The sequence below is a fragment of the Rattus norvegicus genome, chromosome 1 (assembly GCF_036323735.1).
Source record: "Rattus norvegicus strain BN/NHsdMcwi chromosome 1, GRCr8, whole genome shotgun sequence".
NCBI lineage: Eukaryota > Metazoa > Chordata > Mammalia > Rodentia > Muridae > Rattus > Rattus norvegicus.
Window position 1 is genome coordinate 123,788,966 of NC_086019.1, and position 16,868 is coordinate 123,805,833.

The 16,868-nt window shown below is 34.9% G+C and overlaps 1 long non-coding RNA gene across 1 annotated transcript; it reads right to left on the minus strand.

The window, feature by feature from the left end:
- Positions 1 to 2,672: 2,672 nt before the first annotated feature.
- On the minus strand, positions 2,673 to 9,713 carry LOC103691146 (uncharacterized). The gene is made up of 3 exons (XR_005499125.2): positions 9,562 to 9,713; positions 9,237 to 9,277; positions 2,673 to 5,545 (listed from the first exon to the last, which is right to left on the minus strand). It is a non-coding gene; the product is annotated as an uncharacterized LOC103691146 (long non-coding RNA).
- Between the last annotated feature and the right edge of the window lie 7,155 nt (positions 9,714 to 16,868).

Below are 16,868 nucleotides of genomic sequence, written 5' to 3' on the forward strand. Positions count from 1 at the left end.
ATGGAAGTATAAAATACTAATTTTATATCATTGAGAAGCGATTGAACTTCTAATTCTCTTATTACTTACCTACTACATACATGGACAGACCAGCAACAGAGAAAAAGTCTGAAAATTATTATTTTTCAAAGGGCAATGACAATTTTATATTGTAAAAGCTGAATCTCTGAGACACTTGTTGGCAACGAAATAATAACAAATAAAACATTATTTTTCTTTGTTCCAAGGTGACCTGATACAAGTATGAGGATAATCTGTGAAAGTTTTTCATCTCAAAGAGAAGATAGTGCCAATGGGTCAGGCAAGAGCAATTCCTGCCTTTGCAAATATTACATCTCGGAATGGGAAAGTATTCTGGCAGTTGAGAGCCAAAACCAGAAAGTCACAACACATATAAAATCTCAGACAAGAGATTTATTGGAAGGAAAAGACAGAGGAGGATGGTTGTTCCTGTTCAGAATAGAACCTGCAGAAAAGCAAGAAGAAACAAGTGATTTTATGATATTTATTGGGGGTAGAATTTTGTGTAGATGACCAGACTATTAGTAGATTTTCAAGTCCAGGGCTTAGCCCTTTTCCTCTGGAGTTCTGTGGTAGGGTCAAGCTGTTAGGAAAAGTAGAGTGTTATAAGAGTGGAACATGGTGGCTAGAGGTCATTAAATAGAGAAGATTGATCCATGTGTGCCCCAAGCAGTTTAAACTTCTTCATATTTTTCAATATTAATAAGCAGTAGGAAGTGGAATTGCTAAGATTTTACTGATTCTTGCTAATTTTTTCTGCTCTCAAACCTCTTTCGCCAAGCCCTCACTTTTATTCAGAGAAAAAGTCCCACCAGTTGACATTCTGTTTTCAGTCTAGGGAACCATAGGCCTGAATAGAATACACGACAGGGTGCATATCAAGTTTATTAGTGGTAGAGATTTCTGGAAATTTCCAGAATTTCAAGTTTAGAGCTTGTTTGGTTTGCAAATAGTACAGGGGGCTTCATCCAGCTGTTAGGACAGATAGAGTATTCTGTGTTTGGAATCTGGTGATTGATGATCTCCAGAGACAGGGTCTTTCCAGTTGTGTACCTCCAGGGACAGTCAATCCCTGTTCTCTTTCAGAAATTTATTCTGAAAGTAAATCATACCCATTGAAGATGATGCAGGACTCCAAGACTCACAAAATCCTGCATGTCTTAAAGCAGCATCAGTGGCTTCAGTGACACACTTATTTCTTGCACAGGAGACAGGATTTCATAACTCAGAACTATAATCCTGTGAACCAACCTATTTCTACTTTCCATTCTCTCTGTCTTCTGTAGATGTCAGGAACAGTTATTCTTCTCTTGAGCATATCAAATGAAGACGTAAGTTATACCCAGAACAACTTGAATCCTAGACTATAGCCAGGGGCTTGGCTAGTGAAAACTCTCACTACAGACTGTTTTAATGGCTCTCCTGTATTTGATTGGATGAACATTTGCATCTGAAAATGAATGGATTATAAACCAGTCAGAAAAAAGCTCTCAAAGAGGAAAAGAAAACAAGGACTTGGTGTTCACAATATGAACTGCTGATTCATCTATCTCTCCTCCCCTGAACAAATAGAAAGTGGAAGACTAAGAAAACCTACTATTTATTCTGAGCTCTTTTCAATTAATAGTAGAGTAAAAACAGCTTTAGTGCCTGATTGCTGATCATGTATCTGGAGTCTACAAGTTAGTAGATCCTGCATATCTATAGTAAAGCTGCAATTTCTACCTGCAATTTTCTGATTGTGACTCTCTGCATCAAAGTGAATTTTTTTGATAACTTGTGGTAGGATTTTGCCAGTTTCCACAAGTTCTATGATCATAAAAATCAATTATAACAGTAAGTAACACAGTTTTCTGTATTATAATGACCTTCAGAGAGATGCTGGGAGTGTAAAAGTATATGTTGGATCCAATCCTATTGCTAGAATACATACCAAATTAACATACATTACCCCTGAGTAATATAATGATAAATAAATAATTTACGACATTAATTTTAGAAATTATACACACACACATATACACACAGACACACACAGACACACATATGCAAATTTCCAATAATTCTTAATGTGTGCATGCAGTTTTATGTTATATACATATATACATCATTGGGACAACTTATATCATTGCATATTAGTAGCAATTGATCTTTCTAAAATCGCTTACACAGTATAAATATTTGAATATTTTGTGTTTGAAAAATGTAGCCAGTTCTCTAACATTGAATATCTACACCTGCAACACTATTATCACTATTCTAGCTTACGTCATATACATTCTCACTCTTTAGTAACAACTATTTATTTAAGGTCTCTGTGAGTACATGGATATGACACAATATATATCCACAAACTTTGGGATTCTAGGTTCTCACTCAGATGTACTCATTAAGTTTCATAATAACTCTGGATATAGGAACTCAAGAGATTCTAGCAGCACACACAGGGCCAGCATAGATTCAAACAGTCAGAAATACTAGTGCTAAGAAGGAGAAATAGACACAAAGTTCCATGTTATCCAAGAAAATATTTGTGATACCTGTTCCATAGAAAGGCAAAACTCATTTTTTCCAATGGAGTGCTATTGTATATATCAACCACATTCCAGGACAGGACTCAAGAATGGGAACACAGAAACCAGACCCATTGATTCATTATTCTCTTCTGGGTATTTGAGTCATTTTATTTTTGTATATTTTTGCATTGTTGGGTTTTTAATTTGTTTATGTTTTTGTTGTTTCATTTTTATTGTGGGGGTTAAGACAGACACAGAGATCGTTAGCTTGTACACAGCCAAGGGAGGATGAAATTTTATTGTAGGGAGACAGAAAGCTCTGGCAGTAGTTGGAAACGGGGAAAGATGCTAATTAAAATATGTGTGAAAAACATCAAATAATAATACAAAATGAATTTATATACAAATACAATCCAAACCATCCAACAGAAAAGTAGTTATGCTATTATATTTTAAATGTTACCTAAATAACTAGGAATATCTTAACATAGATAAAGACCTCCTGTAAAGTACTATGACATTAATACAAGTAATGACAAAGGACTACATAAGCATTTCAATGTTCAGTAAAGAAAATAAAAATGCTTGAAAATCTCTAGCCACTTTCATGATTTGAAAAATAATTCAAAAAATAGTTACAAAAATGAAATTCCATAAACATAAATGGAAAACTAATATATACAGATTTTAAACACCTCAATATCTGCTGTTTTAAAAACCATCTGATACATATTATAGCCACCTTCATTGGTCATTGTCCCAGATGTTGCATTCAGGATAGTCATTAGGTAAAGCAAATACTAGGCATTTTTTCTTAATATCTTATAATGTGTAAGTTTCTCAAAGCATACTCTGACAAAAGTAAGAGACTAGACAAAACTAAATGATTTGGAATGGGGCTGGAATCACTAGGGGAATTGCCTGTGGAAGAGAAAACATGTAGTAACAGCTAGGGTAAGGAGAGTAGGTTGTGGAATTCAGGAGGATTAGCTAAAACTAAAGGGCACTAGAGGCGTACTGGGGGCTAGTATGGAAATATAATACAACAAAAACTGTAGAAATTTGTGTGTGTGTGTGTGTGTGTGTGTGTGTGTGTGTGTGTGTGTGTGTCTGTGTGTTTATGCATGCAATCTAAATGAAATCAGCAAATAATGGGTCTCACTTGTCAACAAACACAGCTTCCAGTACTGGAATTGGTTTACATTTAATTGAGATGTGGGTCAAAAATGCTGTCCTAAATAGAATAGATATTTCTAAACAACCCAAATTGTTGCCAACGTTATAAGGTCCTCTCCCCAAATTTACAGCACAGACACATTGTTGATAACAGTATTTACAAATTGCATTAAAATGGAGATGTCAGGTCAGTGCCTACGTTGACTAACAGTGCTGCATCCCTGTGATCCTTGGGAATATATTAAGTCATCCTCACATATACATCAATTTCAATTAAGGGATTTTCTGGGATATCTGAGTGTACAAATAGGTTTATTTCTGATTATTGTGCCTTGTCTTGGGCTTATGTCTTATTGTTGAATTTACTTGCTCAATGTCATTGCCATAGTTGTAGTATTATTTTTTAAATTATTCTTTCATTGGTGACTACCTGTTTCAATGTTTTATTTTCATGAATGAAAAACACACAGCCTTCTGTTTAATATGATTTAAACAACACAATAGCTGAGCAACTGCCTAACCACTATGATGTTGTAATCTACCTCCCACAGATAACCATGAGTTACAAACATTAATATCTTTGTTCTGTTTTGGGCTTCACTTGACTTAATTGAGCAGCCCTCTGGGCCATGTTCTCCTGGCCTTTTTATATAGTGGCTCCATTTTTCTCCTGTGAACAATCCTCAAGTAGTGCCTTTGTCTGCCTTTCTTTTTTCTCATAGTTCCAAGCCTGAGAATCTTAAATTGTGCAGCTGTCTCACCTCCCCTCCTAATAGCATCTGTCTTCTTTATTTACCAAACAAAATTTACTGGGGGCAAGTTCCCAGAAGTTACTTGTAGATCCTCTAATGCAAACAGGCTTTGGGGATCCAATTAACATTAAAACACTATTACATTGAGGAAGGTAGTAAATCCATGCAGGTATTGATTAGTATATTAATACTATAATTTTTTTATTTTATTATATTTAATTTTCTTACATTTTAAAAAGGAATGAATCAATGGATAAACAAACAAATAATAAATAAATAAACAAATAAACAAACAAACAAACAAATAAATAAATAAATAAATAAAAAGAAAATGTTTGCACTGGAGTAAAGGTTAAAAACTGAACTCTCACATATAACTTATTACAGCAAATTTAAATTTCTAGAATGAGTGACACAAGGTACATCAACTAGGACAGGCCTCTAGTACAGCAGTAATTGATTACCAAGTAATTCCACTCCAAAGTTTTCAGAGTTTATGAGTGTGCTTTTACCTGTTTACAGCTTGGTGTTCTTCTTTTAATTGTTTTTGTTTATTGTTGTTTGATTATTTTGTTGTTTGTTTTTGATGTTGTTTGTTTTTAATATAATTTTATTTTTCTGATTTAAAGAGATTGTTTTAGATTGGATTTTTATATCTTCATTTTGTTTTTGCCAAAGAGTTTAAGTTGGGGAGCAAGTGGGCGAGGCACTTAAGAACTTGGGGGAATAGTATAATATAATTGATTATTTTAATTAAAATAACGTTTTAAATAATAAAAATATAATATTGAAATATTTTCAGTGTTTAAATATGTTGCTGTAATTGAAAAGCATGGCAAGTAATAAAAATATGATTATATCTAATGTGATGTAATTAAACCTGTAGTAAATGAGAAAATATAAACATTTGATTCAATTTTATACATAAGCAGGCAAAGATGAAAGTCAGTAATGAAGAGATTTTACAATACCACTAGCTAAGTGTGGTGATCTGCATCTGTTGTGATCTTCTCGTGATGCTGAGAGGAAGCATGGTTTCAGTAATGAGCTTGAAGTTTCAGATGGCAGCACAGTGAGACTCTGTATCAGACATATATAATATACATTAAGAACAACACTGGGGTAAAAGTAACATATGTATAACTTAAACTACAAACAAAAGTACATGTAAGTATATATTTCATAATCAAATTTAAAGTAACTGCTGAGATCTTTTGTAATGAATGGGGTACAGATTAAAGAAGTGTTCATTTTAGTCATCAGGGAAATGCAAATCAAAATGACCCTCAAATTCAATCTTATATCCATCAAGATGCCTAAGATTAAAAAACTTATAGGACAGCACATATTGTCAAGGTGGTAGAGCAAAGAGAACATTCCTCTATTGATGGTGGAAGTGCAAACTTATGCAACTACTTTGGACAGCAAGTCGCCAGGCTCTCAGAAAGTTGGGAATAATTCTACCTAATGCCCAGGTATACCACCCCTGGGCATATACCCATATCCTGCCACACTATACCACAGAGACTCTGCTTACCTGTGTTTATAGAACCTTACCTATGTTCATACTAATAGCTTTAAACTTAAAACAACCTAGATGCTCATCAATTAAGAAAAAATCTATGAAGAAAATGTGGCATATCTACACAGCTATTAAAAAATGGTGTCATGAATTTTTTACTGAAATGGATAGAACTTGAGAATAACAGCCTGAGTGGGATAACCAAGAACCAGAAGGCCATATCTTATTAATGGACATTTGCCATAAAACGCAGGACAAATATGGTGCAATCCACAGACACAAAGAAATTGGGTAATGTGTAAGTCCAAAGGCAGGATGCACAAATATCACTGATAGCTAGAAAGTCATCAGAGGTAGGTAGAGAGACATAAATGGGTAGAACAGGAGGTGATGAGTGGACCAAGGATGGTGATAAGGTTTGGTAAGAGGGGAAGTGAGACAGTGATGTGAATGAGAATGGAAGTAGGTATAGGAGCATCGCTGGTGGCTTGCTGCAGCCTGGGATGGGTGAGGATACAGGGTGACATTATCTGAAATTCCTGCCAGAGGCAGAAATAAAGGCAGAAATAGAGCAAAGCAGGATTTCTAGAAGAGGGAGAGTCACATCAATTCACCCACAAAACTTCAACACAAAATTTGTCTAGAGAAAAAGTGTGCCAGCACAAGATGGAGCAGAGAATGAGGGAATAGCCTTCTGATGACTGCTCCAAGTGAGACAAATATCATGTGAAAGAGCTATGCTGACATTGTTAATAATGCTCTGCTAGGTTTGTGGAGTGGAAAACAGCATAATTATTTACTGAGAGACATAATCATGCAGCTGATGGAGATTGACACGGAAACCCACAGTCAAACATCATGTACAGCATGCAGGGAGTCTTGTGGAAGAGTGGGGGATAGAAGTGATAAAGACAGAGGCATCAAGGACAACATAAGAATACCCATGAAATTAATCAACATGGGAATATGCAGGCACACATCGCCTAGGCTAGCAATCAAGGGATAACCAGGGACCCTGGACCTAGACTCTTATGCATTTGTAGCAAATGTGAGCTTGGTCTTGATGTGTGTCCCATAACAATTGGAATGGGGGCTGTGTTGGTCTTTGTTCATTGCCATTGGATCCCTATTCCCAACCTGAACAGTCAGGTTGTACAGCAGTGAGATATGTGCCTAAACATATTGGGACTGTATTGCTGCTGTGTGAGGTGGTCAACAAGGCGAACTCTGTTTCTCCAAATAAAATGTGCAAATGGTGGTAGGGGAGTGCTTTGTACCAGTAGGAGTAGGAACAAAGGAGGAATGCGACTGTCATGAGGATGTAAGTTGAATAATAGAATAAAAGTATTAAATAATGATGTGGAGTTCTTCCAAGTAATATAACATATGAAACCCGAAAGAACAAGGGAATGCCATAATCCATATAAAAATAAACTACTTAATGAAATGTTTCCATATATAGTTTATGAATAAATACAATAAAATAAAAAAACAAAACCTTAGCAATTGACATATATATAGGCAACTATATCTGATCTATTAACAAAACTTTAACTTTCAAATCTTTTTCTATAATTTCTTTTATTTTTATGCAAAATTGCCTTATGCTAGGAGTTTAAGAACTTTTTTATTCTTTTTCTCTTATCTGTGTCTATAACTAAAGCGATATTGTTTTATATGAAATATTAAAAGTGTATAATGCTTTTAATGATCTGGTTTTTGAACTGATAGCCCATGTAACTCTCTCTGCAATTAAAATAGCAACTCAGGCTAATTTCATGTTCTAACTTGATTCATATACCATAGAATAGTTTATTATACCCTGGTATAAAAAACAATTTTCAGTATAGATGTGGAATTAGCATTTTACAGAAGATTTTAAAGTATGTTTTCCTTTAGTAGGGAAAATATTAGTCATTCATTATAAATGTTTTCATTGTGAAATCCTGGTATGCATATGAAATTGTTAACAGAACAAATGCCAATAATTTAATGATCACCACAAACAAATTTTAAAAACTATTAAAATTACCCAAATACACATTAAATGTTCTGATTAATTCACTAGAATCTTACTAGTGTGACTAAGCCATAAATTCAAAGAGCTATTTAGAGATTAGGACTCTATTTCTCCAAAGCACAAATAATTTATAATTGGTTTGATGTTCAAACAATTTAAAATTCACAAGGATATCCAGGATAGTCAACTTTGAAAGAACATCCTAAAATCACAATTGAATTGAGTGTTTGATATACCCTTTATTTTAAGTAATTATAACTATGCTATTCTCAATTGTAATATGCTTCAGTGGAAGAAAATTTGCTCCCCCAAAACCTGCAATTAATCCACAGGTAGTGGATATGTCTTAAGTCCTGGTAAAAGAGGGTTAAAATCATGTGGGTCTCTGTGAGTTTGAAGCCAGCTTAAAGTATATCTAGAGTGTTACGTCCTAAGCAACATAGTATTAGTTTTCTAAAAACAAAGTCTAATTACATATCATATGTATGGAAGTATATGTGCGTGTATTTCTTCATGTGTGCATGGGTGTGAGGTGTTAAACTCACTGTCAAGAGGTGAAGATCACATGACTTTCCTGTTCAACTTCCCAAATATATTTTGAGACAAACTCTATTATTAAATTCAGATCACTATAAACTTAGATCAGTAACATAATATACTACCTAGCCCATGCTGTGATTACAGATAGACAATGCCCTGTTGATTTTTGCTGGTTTACACATATAAAGGTTCAAAGGATCCAAACTCAAGTCCTTTGGTTCCAATGCATGCATATCATAGACTAAGTCAACTGCCTAGTTTTGAGCACATATATAACTTAATATATATATATCCCCATACACATGTCAGCATTTGTAGGAGCTATTGTTGTTTTCTCTTATTTCTTAATAATTTATTTTAAGTTATATATGTGCTCTGGCTCTCTCTCTCTGTCTCTCTGTCTCTCTGTCTCTGTCTCTGTCTCTGTCTCTGTCTCTCTCTCTCTCTCTGTCTCTCTCATGCAATACAAAACTAAGAATAATTACCCTCAATGAGATAACTACTACTAAAATAATAGTTTAAGAAAACTAAGAGCATTTTAAGAAAATAGAAAATTATGAGCTCACTTTTGATAATTGTAGACCTCCAAAACAATAAACCAACAAATTTTAAAAGCATACTATTGAGAAAAAGTTCCAACCAAGGTATATGAAAAGCAATCCTATTATAAGTGCAAAAAAATGTCTTACCTACATCAGTAATTCTTTGAGTACACATTTCTCCAATGAAGCTATGCAAAATACAAATAGAAAATAAAAAAATCAACATGTTAAGTCTAATGAAAGGACAAATCGAAACACTCTTAACATAGACTGCATGACTTTAAGAGCCATACTGCTAAGTGGAAAAGAAAATTTTTGAAATAATTTTCAAATGAACAATTGATGAAAGACGATAGAATTAGCAATTTAATTTACTATATATACTGTATACGGTGTTTTCTGGTCACTGAAGGCTTTCTTATCTTTCACTTATTTTATCAGAATTTCATGTTTGAGTACTATATTTACCAACATTAATACCCCAGCAAACTCTTCCAATATACGTAGACACAGTCACTCATTATTTCTCCTCCTCCTCCTCCTGGTGTTCCTGGTTCTCCTGGTCCTCTTCGTTCTCTTGCTCTTCCTGCTCCTTCTGCTCCTTCTGCTTTTTCTCCTTTTCCGCTGCTGTTGCGGCTGTTGCTGTTGCAGCAGCTGCTGCTGCTGTTCCTGCTGGCACTGCTGCTGCTGGCACTGCTGCTGCTGACACTGCTGCTGCTGGCACTGTTGCTGCAGCTGCTGCTCCAGCCGGTAATGCTGCTGCTGCTGCTGCTGCTGCTGCTGCTGCTGCTGCTGCTGCTGCTGCCGCCGCCTTTGCAGCTGCTGCTCCTGCTGCTCCTGGTGCTGCTGCTCCTGCACCTGCTGCTGCCGCCGCCGCCGCTGTATTTTAAAAGAATATAGTTAATACTACTGCCAGATCTTTAAACCTTAAGTATTTAACTGTGCAACCATCACTTGTTTTCTCTTCCGGATTCCAGATGCTGGTCTCTGTAGAAGTTTCCTAGAAACTCAGATGGTAATGTCTCCATTACCATTTCCGCAGGTATTGTTAGTTTATAGGTTTGACTGCATGGTGTGTTCACTAGCAAACAATATATTTTTCTTCTAGAAAGTATAACAATGATTTCAAGGAAAAACAATACTCTAAACCTAATCGACATGTATATAAGTCAAAAATTTAATTTTCATTTCAATAGAAAATATGTCAGAATATACACATGCAAAAATGATAAGGGTTTGCCTGACAGGAGGCAAAGGAAAGTAGTGCATAAATCAAAAATTGGTTCATAATAAAAATAGCCATAATTTATATGCACATATACAAACATCTGTACATATATATATATATATATATATATATATATATGTATATGTATATGTGTGTGTGTGTGTGTGTGTGTTGAGTAACCAGAATAGTTCAGTATAATTCAAAGGAAATTCCACGTAGAGTGCCTGTGATCAGTCATTCTTTGTTCTTCCTTTCTTACACTTAAACTCCTATTCAAATGAATTCTTATGTAATATAAAATGGTTAGTATTCATAATATCATTATCACAGTTATAGTGATATCACAGTGACAGTCTGTAAATATGTTAAGAGTAGGAAACAAATATAACTTATTTATTATTTTAATAATATTATTTAAAGATATTATTTTAATAATATTATTTAAAGATTTTTATTATGTTTGCTTTCCCTATGAACCAACACCCTGACTCTGTGTATGTTCTCCATTATTATTAAAAATTGTGATGTTAAACTGAACGCCAGTGAATCAAGGACCAAATGTAAATCAATGTAAATACAAGGCCTGTAGTTAAAACATAGTCATCATTATTATATCCTTAAAGTCAATGAAGTGTCACAGAAGTAGCTTATATTATCCACAAGCAAAATCTTTAAAGTCTTGTGAAATCTGGGGATTTGTTCTTAGAGGATAAATACATTGTCATGACTAAAAAGAATTTAATGGATTTATCCATCTAGAAAAATATTTTTGGATATTCATAATGATTTAGGACATTAATATAGATCTTCATGTTTAGGTGACCCACAACCATGAAAATATTTTTCTCTACTTCATAAATTATTGAACCATAATGGAAGTAAATGATATGTATTATATCTGATATTCAACTCCCCAAAGAGGTTACAGCATGAAAAATGCTGATCCCAGAAAATTTGGCTCTTGACAGGTACAACTGTGAGGCATTTTAAGGGTTTTTCTTTTTTTTTGTTATGACAACAAAGGGTCTCTCATTGGTCTATTCAGAGTTAGAATTAAAGCTGCCTAGTTTCTCCATGTTTGTTTTATTTGTATTTAATTATACATCTCATACATGCAAGTTTATATATCTATACATGTAAATAATCTAAAATATTTTTGTTAATTTTTAATATAATATACTCCAGCAGTAGAATAACCTAAAAACTCTTTTTTCCTAATAGATAAAGCCTGTTTTTAAGTCGAAGAATTCACAATTTCAACCAAGTTAAGCTATTTCAATGATGTAATATTGGCCTAATATCCAGAGTGTGAGAAACTATGAAAACTGACATAAGGTTCACATAATATTTATACCTGCTACAGTAAACCTAGAAATCTCTCAATGCATGTAGAGGTAATGAATTAAATAATAATAAAATTAACAATCTAGTGTAAAGTACATTTCTCAACAAATATTGTAAAGTATTACCCACGGGGAAACATATGTCTAACCACTAATCAAAAACATTTTTATATTGATTAGTTATGTCATAGCATATAGAAAAAAGTAACTGATTTGTGTCAGTACATTCCTACACCACAGTTTAGAGAAAATTATAGGTCTGGAAAAAATTTCAAGAGCCAAATGAACAAAGCCCATTCTATGAGATAGGTTCTATAATACACTCAATGTATTTGAGGAATCAATTCTTAACCTATTGCCCATATTAAAAAACATGTGGAATGACAATACCATGACATAGGAGAGGAAAATTTCCAGTGTCCCAACCAAAAATGAAGATCTGCAGACATATATTGATTGCTAAGAATTAAAATATCTTTACAGATGGGCTGCTTGACAGGTTATTCAACTGATATAAGACACCCTACGTTATATATAGCTATGAAGAAGATGTTTTTGTATACATTAGTAAGTAGGCATCTTTATTTCTCTTTCTGTTTCTGTCTCCCTCTCCCATATTCACACATATAAATATACCTTTAGGTAGATGTCATGAGGATTGCTGGGAGATGGGCATGTAAAAACTGGAGGACAATGAAGTTAAGACTGAAATGATACAACTGCTATATTTACTTTTAAATAAAATAAATAACAATAATAAGATTTCTTCTGCTGATCTATATTTTTCGTTAAGATTACAGGTATACACACACACACACACACACACACACATATATATGTGTGTGTGTCTGTGTGTGTATACATATATATGTATATATGTACATATATCAGCATTTACATACAAATTACTGTGATTTTGCTCTTGATAAATTAAAAGTAGTAGAGGAGAAATATGTGCTGCTGATGCTGGAATTTCCCTTTACCTCCTTATTTTTATTTTTATGTATTTATTTACTTTTCTCTTGTACAATGTATCCCTTTCGAATCTACCTTCTCTCCATTCCTCTGGGTTCCTCCAACCTCTCTACTATCTCAAAACTCTGCTTCTCCTTTTTAATTCAGAAAATATAGGTACACAAGAGTTATCAACTGAACCCAAATAAACAAGAAGCAACATCACTAGGCATAAGCCCTCATATCCAGAATGGAAGGGGCAACATGGTAGGAACAAATGTGCTCCAAGAGTAAGCAAATGAGTGAGAGGTATTTGCACTCCCACGTTTTGGAGTATCATAAAATCATGAGCTGCAGAGTATCATAAAATCATTGTATGCATGCAGAGAACACAGCAAAGATACATATTGGCCCCATCATTGCCACTTCAGTTCCTTGAGCTTTGCTCCAATGTGCTTATTTTATTCTACAGGACATGTCCCAGTCCCTCCCCTACTTTCACAGGTTTCTCCAAGTTCCTGTTGATGTTTTATTCTTTTCTTCCACTCCCAAAAGCTGGTGCAAGAAACCTTTCTGATGACAATTCGGTTGGCACTGAACTGTGGTTGTAGTGGATATTCATACTTTCATCCACAGACTCAGAGTGACTACATAAACAAGATCTATTTTGGCCAAATATATATATATATATATGCATACTCTCTAATATCCTATGTATTCCAGCCTCTTCCAAGGCCACATTCAGGTAGGCTAGAACTGCATAGAACAAGTTGTCTCAAAGTTTGTAGTTTTATTTTTTTTTTACTATTTTTTCCATGACATCCTGATATGTTTTCTCTTTCTACTCTACCCAACTTTGCCTTGTTAATTTCTTTTCTCTTGGAATAAACTTTGGACTTAATTGCTATCTTTTTGTTTTCTTAGGCTACTCTCTTCCACACAGATTCATCATGCTTTTCTTAAGTTCCATGTTTAGTGATACTTACATGTGATCATCAAAAGTGATACTTCGGTGTGATAATTACAAAAAACCTGTAGTGTGGATTCTGTCTGGGCTTTGGTTAATAAGTTCTCAGAATAAAAGCACACACACTGCCTTTATATTTTAATATACCTTAAGCAGCACAAGAGCTTGGAAGATACCTAGTGAGCATGTTATTAGAATCTACTCTGCTGTTAATAACTCCAAGGTATTACCTACTATTTACTTTGGTCCATCTGGGCTGCTCTTGTCTCCAATCATTTAGTCTTCAACATAGTTATGGCTCTCCTAAACCATAGTGGCTTCTACATCCTCCCCCTAATCTAATGATGCCTTCTCTTTCCTCCATTTCATTTATTCTTTGCATCTATAACACTAAGCCTCCTTAACTAAATTCCATCTATGGCTCTCCTGCCCAGCAATTGGCTTTTGGAATTTTTAACAATCCTAAATAACTTGGGGGCAGATTTTCTAAGCATCTACATGCAGACTTTCTCCTCGATGGGATAGCTAGCATTGGGAACACAATATTAGCCGTTGGATACAAGCACCATTATGTCAACCCACAACATCTTTACTTTTTTTATTTCTTTTTTCTTTTTTTTTGAGTCTTGGTTGACTTCTATAGTCCTCCACCTAAATATGATAATAAACATTAAAAACCTCCATTTCTCAATTTTATCACTTCTAATGTCAATTCTTTATTTTTAAAATCAATAAGAACCCTGTTATCTCAGGTAGCTACCAATGATAATTCTTGCCAGATGTGGTACTCCAAGCACTGATACAAAACATGAATCAATCAGGTCTGCAACTTCATACAAGATGGAGAAAGACTGCCTAACTGTGATGTAATTTATAGACATCCTCTGCCCTATTGATCTCACATTAGTGTTATATCTTACCATGCTAGATACTAGTCATGTTCCCGTTATTATTAACCTTACCTAAAATTTGAGTAACAATCATAGAAACATTTTCCCATCAAATTAAACTTCCTCATTCAACATAGTTTCAGTTGCCTGTCTCATTTCACACCTCAAGGATATCATGGATTCTTTTGGAGAACTCATCATCCATTTTGTAGTTATTACAAAAATACACGGCATTCTGCTAAAATAAAATTATTTTTCCTGGTGAAAGACATAAATCATGTCTCATGCTAGGCTTAATTGCATATTTAAATTGAAAATTTCACCAAAAATTCATCTGAGGAACAAATGATGTTCTTGGGCTTAATGCCCTCTGAAAGACCAAACAAGCAGCTGAAAGAGTGAGTTGCAGATACTTGCACCCTACCAATGAACAGGAGCTGCTGGCTGCTGTGGTTGGTTTAGGAAAATCTCAACTCACCTGGAACCCTGAGATCTCCCGGACACTGGATCACGAATCAGGCAGCATACACAAACTGATATGAGTCCTGAACACCTATACACCAGAGGACTACTGAGTCTGGGATCAGTCAGAGAAGATACACTTAACCCTCAAGAGACTGGAAGCCCCAGGGAATTTAGAGGAATGGTGGGATAGGTGGAGTGAAGACATTCTCATGGAGCCATGGGGGGAGGGCGAGTATGGAATGTGGGACAGTCACACAGTGGACCAGGAGGGAAATAATAATCTCAAGAGTAAAAATAAACAAACAAATAAATAAATATTTATAAATCAGAAAAAAAAGCAAAGCAATGTTAATAGGCCATTTACTCGACACACCTCCAACACAAAAGCTGCACCCGAACATATTTCATTGTTACAGATAACAGCTTTCAAGTAGTTGTATGTATGGAAGCTTTCACCACTATAACTTTCTGACTAGTATATGCTACACATCTTGGAGATGATGTTATTTCAGGGAAGACTTGCATATAAAAGTTGGGTATATGAAGCTGATTACAGATGAATATTCTCACTGCCAAACATTAGACAGAGCTCATAAATACTATGGAAATGTTAGTGGAAGTATTGAAGGCCAAAAAGGAATGACAAACTCACAGGAAGACCATTAGCTTTTGTGAAGACTATGGCACATATGCAGCAGAAGGGCTTAACGATGGCACCCCCTCAGAGGACAAGGGGAGCAGGGAGAGTGGGAGAAGTAATATGAGGGGTATGAGTAGGGGGGCAGGATTGGAGAAGTAAATCTCTCCCTGTCTCTCTCTCTCAATCTCTCTCTCTCTCTCTCTCTATTATATATAATATATATATATTTATATATTATATTATACATATATATATTATATTTCACTAGTGTAATCGTTTTCATAGCATGATTCTGAACCTGATACCCAGTTAAATATATTGTCACATTTATAAAACCTTGGCTATATATATTAAATTTTTCCTGTTGCTTTCCTCTTAAAGGCATAAGAAAATGACTCACAACCTTTCCACAAAGGAACATAGATGTGTATCATGGACAGGATGATGTGAAAATTGAAGCATTAGCAGCATAATATCATCTTCCAAATCAATATGGTTGTTATTCAGTTTCTATTCCAGACCCTCTAGGAAGAGTTCATTGGTTAGTAAATAAAATCATTTGATAATTAATACAAATAATTTACTGTAAAAATAAATATAAAATAATTTTAAAATATTTTTATTTTATTACTTTTTTGTAATTTAGACCATGTACCCAATCTCATCAATTTCCCTGTCTTCTTGCACACATCATCAGCCCTTGCAATCTTTCTCCTTAAAGAAAATTAAAAGGACTTATCACAGAAGAAGGATTATGTCACAGTATATCATTCAGATTTTTGTACTCTTCGTTGCTTAAAGAAATTCACTGCAATGGGCCATCCACCTGGTACAAGGCCTCTGGCATACTCTATACTATCAACACAGAAACCTCACTTAGTACTTTTCTCAGAAATCCTATTGTTGACCAGTGTCATGGAATCCTGCCACTTTGGATCTGTAGGCCCAGCCTAGTCACATATTCCAGCAGTTCATTAATGAAATAGACCAACTCAAAGGCCTGGGCTTGGGAGTTTTCTCAGTTATTCAGCTTGGAAACTCTTCCAAACTTGTTCACCCAATGCTCCTGCCAGGAAGGAGCACGGAGAGCAATGCGCTCTTCTGTTCTCATGCCTTTATGTCTTGCTCACTTGCTTCACATTATCAGTGACAGCTGTAATGTACTGCCCATGTGAGTTGCAGGGCCTACTCTCTCGGTGTCTGGGGTCATCTCAGGAGTGGTTTCAGGAATTTTGTGCTCAGCCTGCAGTGTCACATAGGAAAAATGTCATCTTATTTGTGGGTCTGTGTGT